We start from the raw sequence: 18328 nt of genomic DNA, 5'->3' as shown, positions 1-18328 counted from the left end.
TTGATGTTTATTTATTGACTGTAAATGACTATCGCATGTGAATTAGAACTCTTAGAACTAAAACTAGTGTGTTTAGAGTCATTTTAATGCCTGAAATTGGTCAAAATAGAAGCTTCTGAGTAGGAGAAAAAGTCGGTAAAAATGGCAATTTTGGTAACATTGAGGCTTTAAAAAGTAGTTATTCAACATGAGGCACAATCCAAATGACATTTTGAATCAATTTTTCGACAGTCCAAAAAATCTAATTTCTGATGAAAAACGATGATCTGTGACCTGTCGAACTTTCTCCAGATGGTCAGAAATGGTAATTTTTTAATGTTTAATTTTTTGTCTGCAAATGAATATTGCATGTAAATTAGAACTCTTAGAACTAAAATTAGTGTGTTTAGAGTCATTTTAATGCCTGAAATTGGTCGAAATAGAAGCTTCTGAGTAGGAGAAAAAGTCTGTAAAAATGGCAATTTTGGTCACATTGAAGCTTTAAAAAGTAGTTATTCAACAGGAGGGACAATCCAAATGACATTTTGGATCAATTTTTCGACAGTCCAAAAAAATCAATTTTCTGATGAAAAACGATGACCCGTGACCTGACGAGCTTTCTCCAGATGGTCAGAAATGGAAATTTTTTAATGTTTAAGTTTTTTGTCTGCAAATGACTATTGCATGGGAATTCGAACTCTTAGAACTAAAATTAGTGGGTTTAGAGTCATTTTAATGCCTGAAATTGGTCGAAATAGAAGCTTCTGAGTAGGAGAAAAAGTCTGTAAAAATGGCAATTTTGGTCACATTGAGGCTTTCAAAAGTAGTTATTCAACAGGAGGGACAATCCAAATGACATTTTGGATCAATTTTTCGACAGTCCAAAAAAATCAATTTTCTGATGAAAAACGATGACCCGTGACCTGATGAATTTTCTCCAGATGGTCAGAAATGGTAATTTTTTTATGTTTAATTTATTGACTGTAAATGACTATCGCATGTGAATTAGAACTCTTAGAACTAAAATTAGTGTGTTTAGAGTCATTTTAATGCCTGAAATTGGTCGAAATAGAAGCTTCTGAGTAGGAGAAAAAGTCGGTAAAAATGGCAATTTTGGTCACATTGAGGCTTTAAAAAGTAGTTATTCAACATGAGGCACAATCCAAATGACATTTTGAATCAATTTTTCGACAGTCCAAAAAATCAAATTTCTGATGAAAAACAATGATCCGTGACCTGTCGAACTTTCTCCAGATGGTCAGAAATGGTAATTTTTTAATGTTTAATTTTTTGTCTGCAAATGAATATTGCATGTGAATTAGAACTCTTAGAACTAAAATTAGTGTGTGTAGAGTCATTTTAATGCCTGAAATTGGTCGAAATAGAAGCTTCTGAGTAGGAGAAAAAGTCGGTAAAAATGGCAATTTTGGTCACATTGAGGCTTTAAAAAGTAGTTTTTCAACATGAGGCACAATCCAAATGACATTTTGAATCAATTTTTCGACAGTCCAAAAAATCAAATTTCTGATGAAAAACAATGATCCGTGACCTGTCGAACTTTCTCCAGATGGTCAGAAATGGTAATTTTTTAATGTTTAATTTTTTGTCTGCAAATGACTATTGCATGTGAATTCGAACTCATAGAACTAAAATTAGTGGGTTTAGAGTCATTTTAATGCCTGAAATTGGTCGAAATAGAAGCTTCTGAGTAGGAGAAAAAGTCTGTAAAAATGGCAATTTTGTTCACATTGAGGCTTTAAAAAGTAGTTATTTAACATGAGGCACAATCCAAATGACATTTTGAATCAATTTTTCGACAGTCCAAAAAAATCAATTTTCTGATGAAAAACGATGACCCGTGACCTGTCGAATTTTCTCCAGATGGTCAGAAATGGTAATTTTTTAATGTTTAACTTATTGACTGTAAATGACTATCGCATGTGAATTAGAACTCTTAGAACTAAAATTAGTGTGTTTAGAGTCATTTTAATGCCTGAAATTGGACGAAATAGAATCTTTTGAGGACGAGAAAAAGTCTGTAAAAATGGCAATTTTGGTCACATTGAGGCTTTAAAATGTATTTATTCAACATGAGGCACAATCCAAATGAAATTTTGAATCAATTTTTCGACAGTCCAAAAAATCAATTTTCTGATGAAAAACGATGACCTGTGACCTGTCGAACTTTCCAGATGGTCAGAAATGGTAATTTTTAAATGTTTAACTTTTTGACTGCAAATGACTATTGCATGTGAATTAGAAGTCTTAGAACTAAAATTAGTGGGTTTAGAGTCACTTTAATGCCTGAAATTGGTCATAATAGAAGCTTCTGAGTAGGAAAAAAAGTCTGTAAAAATGGCAATTTTGGTCACATTGAGGTTTAAAAAGTAGTTATTCAACAGGAGGGACAATCCAAATGACATTTTGGATCAATTTTTCGACAGTCCAAAAAAATCAATTTTCTGATGAAAAACGATGACCCGTGACCTGTCGAATTTTCTCCAGATGGTCAGAAATGGAATTTTTTTATGTTTATTTATTGACTGTAAATGACTATCGCATGTGAATTAGAACTCTTAGAACTAAAACTAGTGTGTTTAGAGTCATTTTAATGCCTGAAATTGGTCAAAATAGAAGCTTCTGAGTAGGAGAAAAAGTCGGTAAAAATGGCAATTTTGGTCACATTGAGGCTTTAAAAAGTAGTTATTCAACATGAGGCACAATCCAAATGACATTTTGAATCAATTTTTCGACAGTCCAAAAAATCAAATTTCTGATGAAAAACGATGATCTGTGACCTGTCGAACTTTCTCCAGATGGTCAGAAATGGTAATTTTTTAATGTTTAATTTTTTGTCTGCAAATGAATATTGCATGTGAATTAGAACTCTTAGAACTAAAATTAGTGTGTTTAGAGTAATTTTAATGCCTGAAATTTGTCGAAATAGAAGCTTCTGAGTAGGAGAAAAAGTCTGTAAAAATGGCAATTTTGGTCACATTGAAGCTTTAAAAAGTAGTTATTCAACAGGAGGGACAATCCAAATGACATTTTGGATCAATTTTTCGACAGTCCAAAAAAATCAATTTTCTGATGAAAAACGATGACCCGTGACCTGACGAATTTTCTCCAGATGGTCAGAAATGGTAATTTTTGTATGTTTAATTTATTGACTGTAAATGACTATCGCATGTGAATTAGAACTCTTAGAACTAAAATTAGTGTGTTTAGAGTCATTTTAATGCCTGAAATTGGTCGAAATAGAAGCTTCTGAGTAGGAGAAAAAGTCCGTAAAAATGGCAATTTTGGTCACATTGAGGCTTTAAAAAGTAGTTATTCAACATGAGGCACAATCCAAATGACATTTTGAATCAATTTTTCGACAGTCCAAAAAAGCAATTTTCTGATGAAAAACGATGACCCGTGACCTGTCGAATTTTCTCCAGATGGTCAGAAATGGTAATTTTTTAATGTTTAATTTATTGACTGTAAATGACTATTGCATGTGAATTAGAACTCTGAGCACTAAAATTAGTGTGTTTAGAGTCATTTTAATGCCTGAAATTTGTCGAAATAGAAGCTTCTGAGTAGGAGAAAAAGTCTGTAAAAATGGCAATTTTGTTCACATTGAGGCTTTAAAAAGTAGTTATTTAACATGAGGCACAATCCAAATGACATTTTGAATCAATTTTTCGACAGTCCAAAAAATCAATTTTCTGATGAAAAACGATGACCCGTGACCTGTCGAATTTTCTCCAGATGGTCAGAAATGGTAATTTTTTAATGTTTAACTTATTGACTGTAAATGGCTATCGCATGTGAATTAGAACTCTTAGAACTAAAATTAGTGTGTTTAGAGTCATTTTAATGCCTGAAATTGGACGAAATAGAATCTTTTGAGGACGAGAAAAAGTCTGTAAAAATGGCAATTTTGTTCACATTGAGGCTTTAAAAAGTAGTTATTTAACATGAGGCACAATCCAAATGAAATTTTGAATCAATTTTTCGACAGTCCAAAAAAGCAATTTTCTGATGAAAAACGATGATCCGTGACCTGTCGAATTTTCTCCAGATGGTCAGAAATGGTAATTTTTTAATGTTTAATTTTTTGACTGCAAATGACTATTGCATGTGAATTAGAACTCTTAGAATTAAAATTAGTGTGTTTAGAGTCATTTTAATGCCTGAAATTGGTCGAAATAGAAGCTTCTGAGTAGGAGAAAAAGTCAGTAAAAATGGCAATTTTGGTCACATTGAGGCTTTAAAAAGTAGTTATTCAACATGAGGCACAATCCAAATGACATTTTGAATCAATTTTTCGACAGTCCAAAAAATCAAATTTCTGATGAAAAACGATGATCCGTGACCTGTCGAACTTTCTCCAGATGGTCAGAAATGGTAATTTTTTAATGTTTAATTTTTTGACTGCAAATGACTATTGCATGTGAATTAGAACTCTTAGAATTAAAATTAGTGTGTTTAGAGTCATTTTAATGCCTGAAATTGGTCGAAATAGAAGCTTCTGAGTAGGAGAAAAAGTCAGTAAAAATGGCAATTTTGGTCACATTGAGGCTTTAAAAAGTAGTTATTCAACATGAGGCACAATCCAAATGACATTTTGAATCAATTTTTCGACAGTCCAAAAAATCAAATTTCTGATGAAAAACGATGATCCGTGACCTGTCGAACTTTCTCCAGATGGTCAGAAATGGTAATTTTTTAATGTTTAATTTTTTGTCTGCAAATGACTATTGCATGTGAATTAGAACTCTTAGAACTAAAATTAGTGTGTTTAGAGTCATTTTAATGCCTGAAATTGGTCGAAATAGAAGCTTCTGAGTAGGAGAAAAAGTCTGTAAAAAGGGCAATTTTGGTCACATCGAGGCTTTAAAAACTAGTTATTCAACAGTAGGGACAATCCAAATGACATTTTGAATCAATTTTTCGACAGTCTAAAAAATCAATTTTCTGATGAAAAACGATGACCCGTGACCTGTCGAATTTTCTCCAGATGGTCAGAAATGGTAATTTTTTAATGTTTAACTTATTGACTGTAAATGACTATCACATGTGAATTAGAACTCTTAGAACTAAAATTAGTGTGTTTAGAGTCATTTTAATGCCTGAAATTGGACGAAATAGAATCTTTTGAGGACGAGAAAAAGTCTGTAAAAATGGCAATTTTGGTCACATTGAGGCTTTAAAATGTATTTATTCAACATGAGGCACAATCCAAATGAAATGTTGAATCAATTTTTCGACAGTCCAAAAAATCAATTTTCTGATGAAAAACGATGACCCGTGACCTGTCTAACTTTCTCCAGATGGTCAGAAATGGTAATTTTTAAATGTTTAACTTTTTGACTGCAAATGACTATTGCATGTGAATTAGAAGTCTTAGAACAAAAATTTGTGGGTTTAGAGTCACTTTAATGCCTGAAATTGGTCGAAATAGAAGCTTCTGAGTAGGAGAAAAAGTCTGTAAAAATGGCAATTTTGGTCACATTGAGGCTTTAAAAAGTAGTTATTCAACAGGAGGGACAATCCAAATGACATTTTGGATCAATTTTTCGACAGTCCAAAAAAATCAATTTTCTGATGAAAAACGATGACCCGTGACCTGTCAAATTTTCTCCAGATGGTCAGAAATGGTAATTTTTTAATGTTTATTTATTGACTGTAAATGACTATCGCATGTGAATTAGAACTCTTAGAACTAAAACTAGTGTGTTTAGAGTCATTTTAATGCCTGAAATTGGTCAAAATAGAAGCTTCTGAGTAGGAGAAAAAGTGGGTAAAAATGGCAATTTTGGTCACATTGAGGCTTTAAAAAGTAGTTATTCAACATGAGGCACAATCCAAATGACATTTTGGATCAATTTTTCGACAGTCCAAAAAAATCAATTTTCTGATGAAAAACGATGACCCGTGACCTGACGAGCTTTCTCCAGATGGTCAGAAATGGTAATTTTGTAATGTTTAAGTTTTTTGTCTGCAAATGACTATTGCATGTGAATTAGAACTCTGAGAACTAAAATTAGTGTGTTTAGAGTCATTTTAATGCCTGAAATTGGTCGAAATAGAAGCTTCTGAGTAGGAGAAAAAGTCTGTAAAAATGGCAATTTTGTTCACATTGAGGCTTTCAAAAGTAGTTATTTAACATGAGGCACAATCCAAATGACATTTTGAATCAATTTTTCGACAGTCCAAAAAATCAATTTTCTGATGACAAACGATGATCCGTGACCTGTCGAATTTTCTCCAGATGGTCAGAAATGGTAATTTTTTAATGTTTAATTTTTTGACTGTAAATGACTATTGCATGTGAATTAGAACTCTTAGAACTAAAATTAGTGTGTTTAGAGTCATTTTAATGCCTGAAATTGGTCGAAATAGAAGCTTCTGAGTAGGAGAAAAAGTCTGTAAAAATGGCAATTTTGTTCACATTGACGCTTTAAAAAGTAGTTATTTAACATGAGGCACAATCCAAAAGACATTTTGAATCAATTTTTCGACAGCCCAAAAAATCAAATTTCTGATGAAAAACGATGATCCGTGACCTGTTGAATTTTCTCCAGATGGTCAGAAATGGTAATTTTTTAATGTTTAATTTTTTGACTGCAAATGACTATTGCATGTGAATTAGAACTCTTAGAATTAAAATTAGTGTGTTTAGAGTCATTTTAATGCCTGAAATTGGTCGAAATAGAAGCTTCTGAGTAGGAGAAAAAGTCGGTAAAAATGGCAATTTTGGTCACATTGAGGCTTTAAAAAGTAGTTATTCAACATGAGGCACAATCCAAATGACATTTTGAATCAATTTTTCGACAGTCCAAAAAAATCAATTTTCTGATGAAAAACGATGACCCGTGACCTGTCGAATTTTCTCCAGATGGTCAGAAATGGTAATTTTTTAATGTTTAATTTATTGACTGTAAATGACTATCGCATGTGAATTAGAACTCTTAGAACTAAAAATAGTGTGTTTAGAGTCATTTTAATGCCTGAAATAGGTCGAAAAAGAAGCTTTGAGTAGGAGAAAAAGTCGGTAAAAATGGCAATTTTGGTCACATTGAGGCTTTAAAAAGTAGTTATTCAACATGAGGCACAATCCAAATGAAATTTTGAATCAATTTTTCGACAGTCCCAAAAATCAATTTTCTGATGAAAAACGATGACCCGTGACCTGACGAGCTTTCTCCAGATGGTCAGAAATGGAAATTTTTTAATGTTTAAGTTTTTTGTCTGCAAATGACTATTGCATGGGAATTCGAACTCTTAGAACTAAAATTAGTGGGTTTAGAGTCATTTTAATGCCTGAAATTGGTCGAAATAGAAGCTTCTGAGTAGGAGAAAAAGTCTGTAAAAATGGCAATTTTGGTCACATTGAGGCTTTCAAAAGTAGTTATTCAACAGGAGGGACAATCCAAATGACATTTTGGATCAATTTTTCGACAGTCCAAAAAAATCAATTTTCTGATGAAAAACGATGACCCGTGACCTGATGAATTTTCTCCAGATGGTCAGAAATGGTAATTTTTTTATGTTTAATTTATTGACTGTAAATGACTATCGCATGTGAATTAGAACTCTTAGAACTAAAATTAGTGTGTTTAGAGTCATTTTAATGCCTGAAATTGGTCGAAATAGAAGCTTCTGAGTAGGAGAAAAAGTCGGTAAAAATGGCAATTTTGGTCACATTGAGGCTTTAAAAAGTAGTTTTTCAACATGAGGCACAATCCAAATGACATTTTGAATCAATTTTTCGACAGTCCAAAAAATCAAATTTCTGATGAAAAACAATGATCCGTGACCTGTCGAACTTTCTCCAGATGGTCAGAAATGGTAATTTTTTAATGTTTAATTTTTTGTCTGCAAATGACTATTGCATGTGAATTCGAACTCATAGAACTAAAATTAGTGGGTTTAGAGTCATTTTAATGCCTGTAATTGGTCGAAATAGAAGCTTCTGAGTAGGAGAAAAAGTCTGTAAAAATGGCAATTTTGTTCACATTGAGGCTTTAAAAAGTAGTTATTTAACATGAGGCACAATCCAAATGACATTTTGAATCAATTTTTCGACAGTCCAAAAAATCAATTTTCTGATGAAAAACGATGACCCGTGACCTGTCGAATTTTCTCCAGATGGTCAGAAATGGTAATTTTTTAATGTTTAACTTATTGACTGTAAATGACTATCGCATGTGAATTAGAACTCTTAGAACTAAAATTAGTGTGTTTAGAGTCATTTTAATGCCTGAAATTGGACGAAATAGAATCTTTTGAGGACGAGAAAAAGTCTGTAAAAATGGCAATTTTGGTCACATTGAGGCTTTAAAATGTATTTATTCAACATGAGGCACAATCCAAATGAAATTTTGAATCAATTTTTCGACAGTCCAAAAAATCAATTTTCTGATGAAAAACGATGACCTGTGACCTGTCGAACTTTCCAGATGGTCAGAAATGGTAATTTTTAAATGTTTAACTTTTTGACTGCAAATGACTATTGCATGTGAATTAGAAGTCTTAGAACTAAAATTAGTGGGTTTAGAGTCACTTTAATGCCTGAAATTGGTCATAATAGAAGCTTCTGAGTAGGAGAAAAAGTCTGTAAAAATGGCAATTTTGGTCACATTGAGGTTTAAAAAGTAGTTATTCAACAGGAGGGACAATCCAAATGACATTTTGGATCAATTTTTCGACAGTCCAAAAAAATCAATTTTCTGATGAAAAACGATGACCCGTGACCTGTCGAATTTTCTCCAGATGGTCAGAAATGGTAATTTTTTTATGTTTATTTATTGACTGTAAATGACTATCGCATGTGAATTAGAACTCTTAGAACTAAAACTAGTGTGTTTAGAGTCATTTTAATGCCTGAAATTGGTCAAAATAGAAGCTTCTGAGTAGGAGAAAAAGTCGGTAAAAATGGCAATTTTGGTCACATTGAGGCTTTAAAAAGTAGTTATTCAACATGAGGCACAATCCAAATGACATTTTGAATCAATTTTTCGACAGTCCAAAAAATCAAATTTCTGATGAAAAACGATGATCTGTGACCTGTCGAACTTTCTCCAGATGGTCAGAAATGGTAATTTTTTAATGTTTAATTTTTTGTCTGCAAATGAATATTGCATGTGAATTAGAACTCTTAGAACTAAAATTAGTGTGTTTAGAGTCATTTTAATGCCTGAAATTGGTCGAAATAGAAGCTTCTGAGTAGGAGAAAAAGTCTGTAAAAATGGCAATTTTGGTCACATTGAAGCTTTAAAAAGTAGTTATTCAACAGGAGGGACAATCCAAATGACATTTTGGATCAATTTTTCGACAGTCCAAAAAAAATCAATTTTCTGATGAAAAACTATGACCCGTGACCTGACGAATTTTCTCCAGATGGTCAGAAATGGTAATTTTTTTAAGTTTAATTTATTGACTGTAAATGACTATCGCATGTGAATTAGAACTCTTAGAACTAAAATTAGTGTGTTTAGAGTCATTTTAATGCCTGAAATTGGTCGAAATAGAAGCTTCTGAGTAGGAGAAAAAGTCGGTCAAAATGGCAATTTTGGTCACATTGAGGCTTTAAAAAGTAGTTATTCAACATGAGGCACAATCCAAATGACATTTTGAATCAATTTTTCGACAGTCCAAAAAAGCAATTTTCTGATGAAAAACGATGACCCGTGACCTGTCGAATTTTCTCCAGATGGTCAGAAATGGTAATTTTTTAATGTTTAATTTATTGACTGTAAATGACTATTGCATGTGAATTAGAACTCTGAGCACTAAAATTAGTGTGTTTAGAGTCATTTTAATGCCTGAAATTTGTCGAAATAGAAGCTTCTGAGTAGGAGAAAAAGTCTGTAAAAATGGCAATTTTGTTCACATTGAGGCTTTAAAAAGTAGTTATTTAACATGAGGCACAATCCAAATGACATTTTGAATCAATTTTTCGACAGTCCAAAAAATCAATTTTCTGATGAAAAACGATGACCCGTGACCTGTCGAATTTTCTCCAGATGGTCAGAAATGGTAATTTTTTAATGTTTAACTTATTGACTGTAAATGGCTATCGCATGTGAATTAGAACTCTTAGAACTAAAATTAGTGTGTTTAGAGTCATTTTAATGCCTGAAATTGGACGAAATAGAATCTTTTGAGGACGAGAAAAAGTCTGTAAAAATGGCAATTTTGGTCACATTGAGGCTTTAAAATGTATTTATTCAACATGAGGCACAATCCAAATGAAATTTTGAATCAATTTTTCGACAGTCCAAAAAAGCAATTTTCTGATGAAAAACGATGATCCGTGACCTGTCGAATTTTCTCCAGATGGTCAGAAATGGTAATTTTTTAATGTTTAATTTTTTGTCTGCAAATGAATATTGCATGTGAATTAGAACTCTTAGAACTAAAATTAGTGTGTTTAGAGTCATTTTAATGCCTGAAATTGGTCGAAATAGAAGCTTCTGAGTAGGAGAAAAAGTCTGTAAAATGGCAATTTTGGTCACATTGAAGCTTTAAAAAGTAGTTATTCAACAGGAGGGACAATCCAAATGACATTTTGGATCAATTTTTCGACAGTCCAAAAAAATCAATTTTCTGATGAAAAACTATGACCCGTGACCTGACGAGCTTTCTCCAGATGGTCAGAAATGGTAATTTTTTAATGTTTAAGTTTTTTGTCTGCAAATGACTATTGCATGGGAATTCGAACTCTTAGAACTAAAATTAGTGGGTTTAGAGTCATTTTAATGCCTGAAATTGGTCGAAATAGAAGCTTCTGAGTAGGAGAAAAAGTCTGTAAAAATGGCAATTTTGGTCACATTGAGGCTTTCAAAAGTAGTTATTCAACAGGAGGGACAATCCAAATGACATTTTGGATCAATTTTTCGACAGTCCAAAAAAATCAATTTTCTGATGAAAAACGATGACCCGTGACCTGACGAATTTTCTCCAGATGGTCAGAAATGGTAATTTTTTTATGTTTAATTTATTGACTGTAAATGACTATCGCATGTGAATTAGAACTCTTAGAACTAAAATTAGTGTGTTTAGAGTCATTTTAATGCCTGAAATTGGTCGAAATAGAAGCTTCTGAGTAGGAGAAAAAGTCGGTAAAAATGGCAATTTTGGTCACATTGAGGCTTTAAAAAGTAGTTATTCAACATGAGGCACAATCCAAATGACATTTTGAATCAATTTTTCGACAGTCCAAAAAAGCAATTTTCTGATGAAAAACGATGACCCGTGACCTGTCGAATTTTCTCCAGATGGTCAGAAATGGTAATTTTTTAATGTTTAATTTATTGACTGTAAATGACTATTGCATGTGAATTAGAACTCTGAGCACTAAAATTAGTGTGTTTAGAGTCATTTTAATGCCTGAAATTTGTCGAAATAGAAGCTTCTGAGTAGGAGAAAAAGTCTGTAAAAATGGCAATTTTGTTCACATTGAGGCTTTAAAAAGTAGTTATTTAACATGAGGCACAATCCAAATGACATTTTGAATCAATTTTTCGACAGTCCAAAAAATCAATTTTCTGATGAAAAACGATGACCCGTGACCTGTCGAATTTTCTCCAGATGGTCAGAAATGGTAATTTTTTAATGTTTAACTTATTGACTGTAAATGGCTATCGCATGTGAATTAGAACTCTTAGAACTAAAATTAGTGTGTTTAGAGTCATTTTAATGCCTGAAATTGGACGAAATAGAATCTTTTGAGGACGAGAAAAAGTCTGTAAAAATGGCAATTTTGGTCACATTGAGGCTTTAAAATGTATTTATTCAACATGAGGCACAATCCAAATGAAATTTTGAATCAATTTTTCGACAGTCCAAAAAAGCAATTTTCTGATGAAAAACGATGATCCGTGACCTGTCGAATTTTCTCCAGATGGTCAGAAATGGTAATTTTTTAATGTTTAATTTTTTGACTGCAAATGACTATTGCATGTGAATTAGAACTCTGAGCACTAAAATTAGTGTGTTTAGAGTCATTTTAATGCCTGAAATTGGTCGAAATAGAAGCTTCTGAGTAGGAGAAAAAGTCGGTAAAAATGGCAATTTTGGTCACATTGAGGCTTTAAAAAGTAGTTATTCAACATGAGGCACAATCCAAATGACATTTTGAATCAATTTTTCGACAGTCCAAAAAAATCAATTTTCTGATGAAAAACGATGACCCGTGACCTGTCGAATTTTCTCCAGATGGTCAGAAATGGTAATTTTTTAATGTTTAATTTATTGACTGTAAATGACTATTACATGTGAATTAGAACTCTTAGAACTAAAAATAGTGTGTTTAGAGTCATTTTAATGCCTGAAATAGGTCGAAAAAGAAGCTTTGAGTAGGAGAAAAAGTCGGTAAAAATGGCAATTTTGGTCACATTGAGGCTTTAAAAAGTAGTTATTCAACATGAGGCACAATCCAAATGAAATTTTGAATCAATTTTTCGACAGTCCCAAAAATCAATTTTCTGATGAAAAACGATGACCCGTGACCTGACGAGCTTTCTCCAGATGGTCAGAAATGGAAATTTTTTAATGTTAAATTTTTTGTCTGCAAATGACTATTGCATGGGAATTCGAACTCTTAGAACTAAAATTAGTGGGTTTAGAGTCATTTTAATGCCTGAAATTGGTCGAAATAGAAGCTTCTGAGTAGGAGAAAAAGTCTGTAAAAATGGCAATTTTGGTCACATTGAGGCTTTCAAAAGTAGTTATTCAACAGGAGGGACAATCCAAATGACATTTTGGATCAATTTTTCGACAGTCCAAAAAAAACAATTTTCTGATGAAAAACGATGACCCGTGACCTGATGAATTTTCTCCAGATGGTCAGAAATGGTAATTTTTTTATGTTTAATTTATTGACTGTAAATGACTATCGCATGTGAATTAGAACTCTTAGAACTAAAATTAGTGTGTTTAGAGTCATTTTAATGCCTGAAATTGGTCGAAATAGAAGCTTCTGAGTAGGAGAAAAAGTCGGTAAAAATGGCAATTTTGGTCACATTGAGGCTTTAAAAAGTAGTTATTCAACATGAGGCACAATCCAAATGACATTTTGAATCAATTTTTCGACAGTCCAAAAAATCAAATTTCTGATGAAAAACAATGATCCGTGACCTGTCGAACTTTCTCCAGATGGTCAGAAATGGTAATTTTTTAATGTTTAATTTTTTGTCTGCAAATGAATATTGCATGTGAATTAGAACTCTTAGAACTAAAATTAGTGTGTGTAGAGTCATTTTAATGCCTGAAATTGGTCGAAATAGAAGCTTCTGAGTAGGAGAAAAAGTCGGTAAAAATGGCAATTTTGGTCACATTGAGGCTTTAAAAAGTAGTTTTTCAACATGAGGCACAATCCAAATGACATTTTGAATCAATTTTTCGACAGTCCAAAAAATCAAATTTCTGATGAAAACAATGATCCGTGACCTGTCGAACTTTCTCCAGATGGTCAGAAATGGTAATTTTTTAATGTTTAATTTTTTGTCTGCAAATGACTATTGCATGTGAATTCGAACTCATAGAACTAAAATTAGTGGGTTTAGAGTCATTTTAATGCCTGAAATTGGTCGAAATAGAAGCTTCTGAGTAGGAGAAAAAGTCTGTAAAAATGGCAATTTTGTTCACATTGAGGCTTTAAAAAGTAGTTATTTAACATGAGGCACAATCCAAATGACATTTTGAATCAATTTTTCGACAGTCCAAAAAATCAATTTTCTGATGAAAAACGATGACCCGTGACCTGTCGAATTTTCTCCAGATGGTCAGAAATGGTAATTTTTTAATGTTTAACTTATTGACTGTAAATGACTATCGCATGTGAATTAGAACTCTTAGAACTAAAATTAGTGTGTTTAGAGTAATTTTAATGCCTGAAATTGGACGAAATAGAATCTTTTGAGGACGAGAAAAAGTCTGTAAAAATGGCAATTTTGGTCACATTGAGGCTTTAAAATGTATTTATTCAACATGAGGCACAATCCAAATGAAATTTTGAATCAATTTTTCGACAGTCCAAAAAATCAATTTTCTGATGAAAAACGATGACCCGTGACCTGTCGAATTTTCTCCAGATGGTCAGAAATGGTAATTTTTTTATGTTTATTTATTGACTGTAAATGACTATCGCATGTGAATTAGAACTCTTAGAACTAAAACTAGTGTGTTTAGAGTCATTTTAATGCCTGAAATTGGTCAAAATAGAAGCTTCTGAGTAGGAGAAAAAGTCGGTAAAAATGGCAATTTTGGTCACATTGAGGCTTTAAAAAGTAGTTATTCAACATGAGGCACAATCCAAATGACATTTTGAATCAATTTTTCGACAGTCCAAAAAATCAAATTTCTGATGAAAAACGATGATCTGTGACCTGTCGAACTTTCTCCAGATGGTCAGAAATGGTAATTTTTTTATGTTTAATTTTTTGTCTGCAAATGAATATTGCATGTGAATTAGAACTCTTAGAACTAAAATTAGTGTGTTTAGAGTCATTTTAATGCCTGAAATTGGTCGAAATAGAAGCTTCTGAGTAGGAGAAAAAGTCTGTAAAAATGACAATTTTGGCCACATTGAAGCTTTAAAAAGTAGTTATTCAACAGGAGGGACAATCCAAATGACATTTTGGATCAATTTTTCGACAGTCCAAAAAAATCAATTTTCTGATGAAAAACTATGACCCGTGACCTGACGAGCTTTCTCCAGATGGTCAGAAATGGTAATTTTTTAATGTTTAAGTTTTTTGTCTGCAAATGACTATTGCATGGGAATTCGAACTCTTAGAACTAAAATTAGTGGGTTTAGAGTCATTTTAATGCCTGAAATTGGTCGAAATATAAGCTTCTGAGTAGGAGAAAAAGTCTGTAAAAATGGCAATTTTGGTCACATTGAGGCTTTAAAAAGTAGTTATTTAACATGAGGCACAATCCAAATGACATTTTGAATCAATTTTTCGACAGTCCAAAAAATCAATTTTCTGATGAAAAACGATGACCCGTGACCTGTCGAATTTTCTCCAGATGGTCAGAAATGGTAATTTTTTAATGTTTAACTTATTGACTGTAAATGGCTATCGCATGTGAATTAGAACTCTTAGAACTAAAATTAGTGTGTTTAGAGTCATTTTAATGCCTGAAATTGGACGAAATAGAATCTTTTGAGGACGAGAAAAAGTCTGTAAAAATGGCAATTTTGGTCACATTGAGGCTTTAAAATGTATTTATTCAACATGAGGCACAATCCAAATGAAATTTTGAATCAATTTTTCGACAGTCCAAAAAAGCAATTTTCTGATGAAAAACGATGATCCGTGACCTGTCGAATTTTCTCCAGATGGTCAGAAATGGTAATTTTTTAATGTTTAATTTTTTGACTGCAAATGACTATTGCATGTGAATTAGAACTCTTAGAATTAAAATTAGTGTGTTTAGAGTCATTTTAATGCCTGAAATTGGTCGAAATAGAAGCTTCTGAGTAGGAGAAAAAGTCAGTAAAAATGGCAATTTTGGTCACATTGAGGCTCTAAAAAGTAGTTATTCAACATGAGGCACAATCCAAATGACATTTTGAATCAATTTTTCGACAGTCCAAAAAATCAAATTTCTGATGAAAAACGATGATCCGTGACCTGTCGAACTTTCTCCAGATGGTCAGAAATGGTAATTTTTTAATGTTTAATTTTTTGTCTGCAAATGACTATTGCATGTGAATTAGAACTCTTAGAACTAAAATTAGTGTGTTTAGAGTCATTTTAATGCCTGAAATTGGTCGAAATAGAAGCTTCTGAGTAGGAGAAAAAGTCTGTAAAAAGGGCAATTTTGGTCACATCGAGGCTTTAAAAACTAGTTATTCAACAGTAGGGACAATCCAAATGACATTTTGAATCAATTTTTCGACAGTCTAAAAAATCAATTTTCTGATGAAAAACGATGACCCGTAACTTGTCGAATTTTCTCCAGATGGTCAGAAATGGTAATTTTTTAATGTTTAACTTATTGACTGTAAATGACTATCACATGTGAATTAGAACTCTTAGAACTAAAATTAGTGTGTTTAGAGTCATTTTAATGCCTGAAATTGGACGAAATAGAATCTTTTGAGGACGAGAAAAAGTCTGTAAAAATGGCAATTTTGGTCACATTGAGGCTTTAAAATGTATTTATTCAACATGAGGCACAATCCAAATGAAATTTTGAATCAATTTTTCGACAGTCCAAAAATTCAATTTTCTGATGAAAAACGATGACCCGTGACCTGTCTAACTTTCTCCAGATGGTCAGAAATGGTAATTTTTAAATGTTTAACTTTTTGACTGCAAATGACTATTGCATGTGAATTAGAAGTCTTAGAACAAAAATTAGTGGGTTTAGAGTCACTTTAATGCCTGAAATTGGTCGAAATAGAAGCTTCTGAGTAGGAGAAAAAGTCTGTAAAAATGGCAATTTTGGTCACATTGAGGCTTTAAAAAGTAGTTATTCAACAGGAGGGACAATCCAAATGACATTTTGGATCAATTTTTCGACAGTCCAAAAAAAATCAATTTTCTGATGAAAAACGATGACCCGTGACCTGTCGAATTTTCTCCAGATGGTCAGAAATGGTAATTTTTTGATGTTTATTTATTGACTGTAAATGACTATCGCATGTGAATTAGAACTCTTAGAACTAAAACTAGTGTGTTTAGAGTCATTTTAATGCCTGAAATTGGTCAAAATAGAAGCTTCTGAGTAGGAGAAAAAGTGGGTAAAAATGGCAATTTTGGTCACATTGAGGCTTTAAAAAGTAGTTATTCAACATGAGGCACAATCCAAATGACATTTTGGATCAATTTTTCGACAATCCAAAAAAATCAATTTTCTGATGAAAAACGATGACCCGTGACCTGACGAGCTTTCTCCAGATGGTCAGAAATGGTAATTTTGTAATGTTTAAGTTTTTTGTCTGCAAATGACTATTGCATGTGAATTAGAACTCTGAGAACTAAAATTAGTGTGTTTAGAGTCATTTTAATGCCTGAAATTGGTCGAAATAGAAGCTTCTGAGTAGGAGAAAAAGTCTGTAAAAATGGCAATTTTGTTCACATTGAGGCTTTCAAAAGTAGTTATTTAACATGAGGCACAATCCAAATGACATTTTGAATCAATTTTTCGACAGTCCAAAAAATCAATTTTCTGATGACAAACGATGATCCGTGACCTGTCGAATTTTCTCCAGATGGTCAGAAATGGTAATTTTTTAATGTTTAATTTTTTGACTGTAAATGACTATTGCATGTGAATTAGAACTCTTAGAACTAAAATTAGTGTGTTTAGAGTCATTTTAATGCCTGAAATTGGTCGAAATAGAAGCTTCTGAGTAGGAGAAAAAGTCTGTAAAAATGGCAATTTTGTTCACATTGACGCTTTAAAAAGTAGTTATTTAACATGAGGCACAATCCAAAAGACATTTTGAATCAATTTTTCGACAGCCCAAAAAATCAAATTTCTGATGAAAAACGATGATCCGTGACCTGTCGAATTTTCTCCAGATGGTCAGAAATGGTAATTTTTTAATGTTTAATTTTTTGACTGCAAATGACTATTGCATGTGAATTAGAACTCTTAGAATTAAAATTAGTGTGTTTAGAGTCATTTTAATGCCTGAAATTGGTCGAAATAGAAGCTTCTGAGTAGGAGAAAAAGTCGGTAAAAATGGCAATTTTGGTCACATTGAGGCTTTAAAAAGTAGTTATTCAACATGAGGCACAATCCAAATGACATTTTGAATCAATTTTTCGACAGTCCAAAAAAATCAATTTTCTGATGAAAAACGATGACCCGTGACCTGTCGAATTTTCTCCAGATGGTCAGAAATGGTAATTTTTTAATGTTTAATTTATTGACTGTAAATGACTATCGCATGTGAATTAGAACTCTTAGAACTAAAAATAGTGTGTTTAGAGTCATTTTAATGCCTGAAATAGGTCGAAAAAGAAGCTTTGAGTAGGAGAAAAAGTCGGTAAAAATGGCAATTTTGGTCACATTGAGGCTTTAAAAAGTAGTTATTCAACATGAGGCACAATCCAAATGACATTTTGAATCAATTTTTCGACAGTCCAAAAAAATCAATTTTCTGATGAAAAACGATGACCCGTGACCTGTCGAATTTTCTCCAGATGGTCAGAAATGGTAATTTTTTAATGTTTAATTTATTGACTGTAAATGACTATTACATGTGAATTAGAACTCTTAGAACTAAAAATAGTGTGTTTAGAGTCATTTTAATGCCTGAAATAGGTCGAAAAAGAAGCTTTGAGTAGGAGAAAAAGTCGGTAAAAATGGCAATTTTGGTCACATTGAG

The sequence above is a fragment of the Triturus cristatus genome, chromosome 1_2 (genome assembly GCF_964204655.1).
Source record: "Triturus cristatus chromosome 1_2, aTriCri1.1, whole genome shotgun sequence".
NCBI lineage: Eukaryota > Metazoa > Chordata > Amphibia > Caudata > Salamandridae > Triturus > Triturus cristatus.
The sequence above is the reverse complement of the archived record's forward strand: the minus strand, read 5'-3'. Positions refer to the sequence as shown.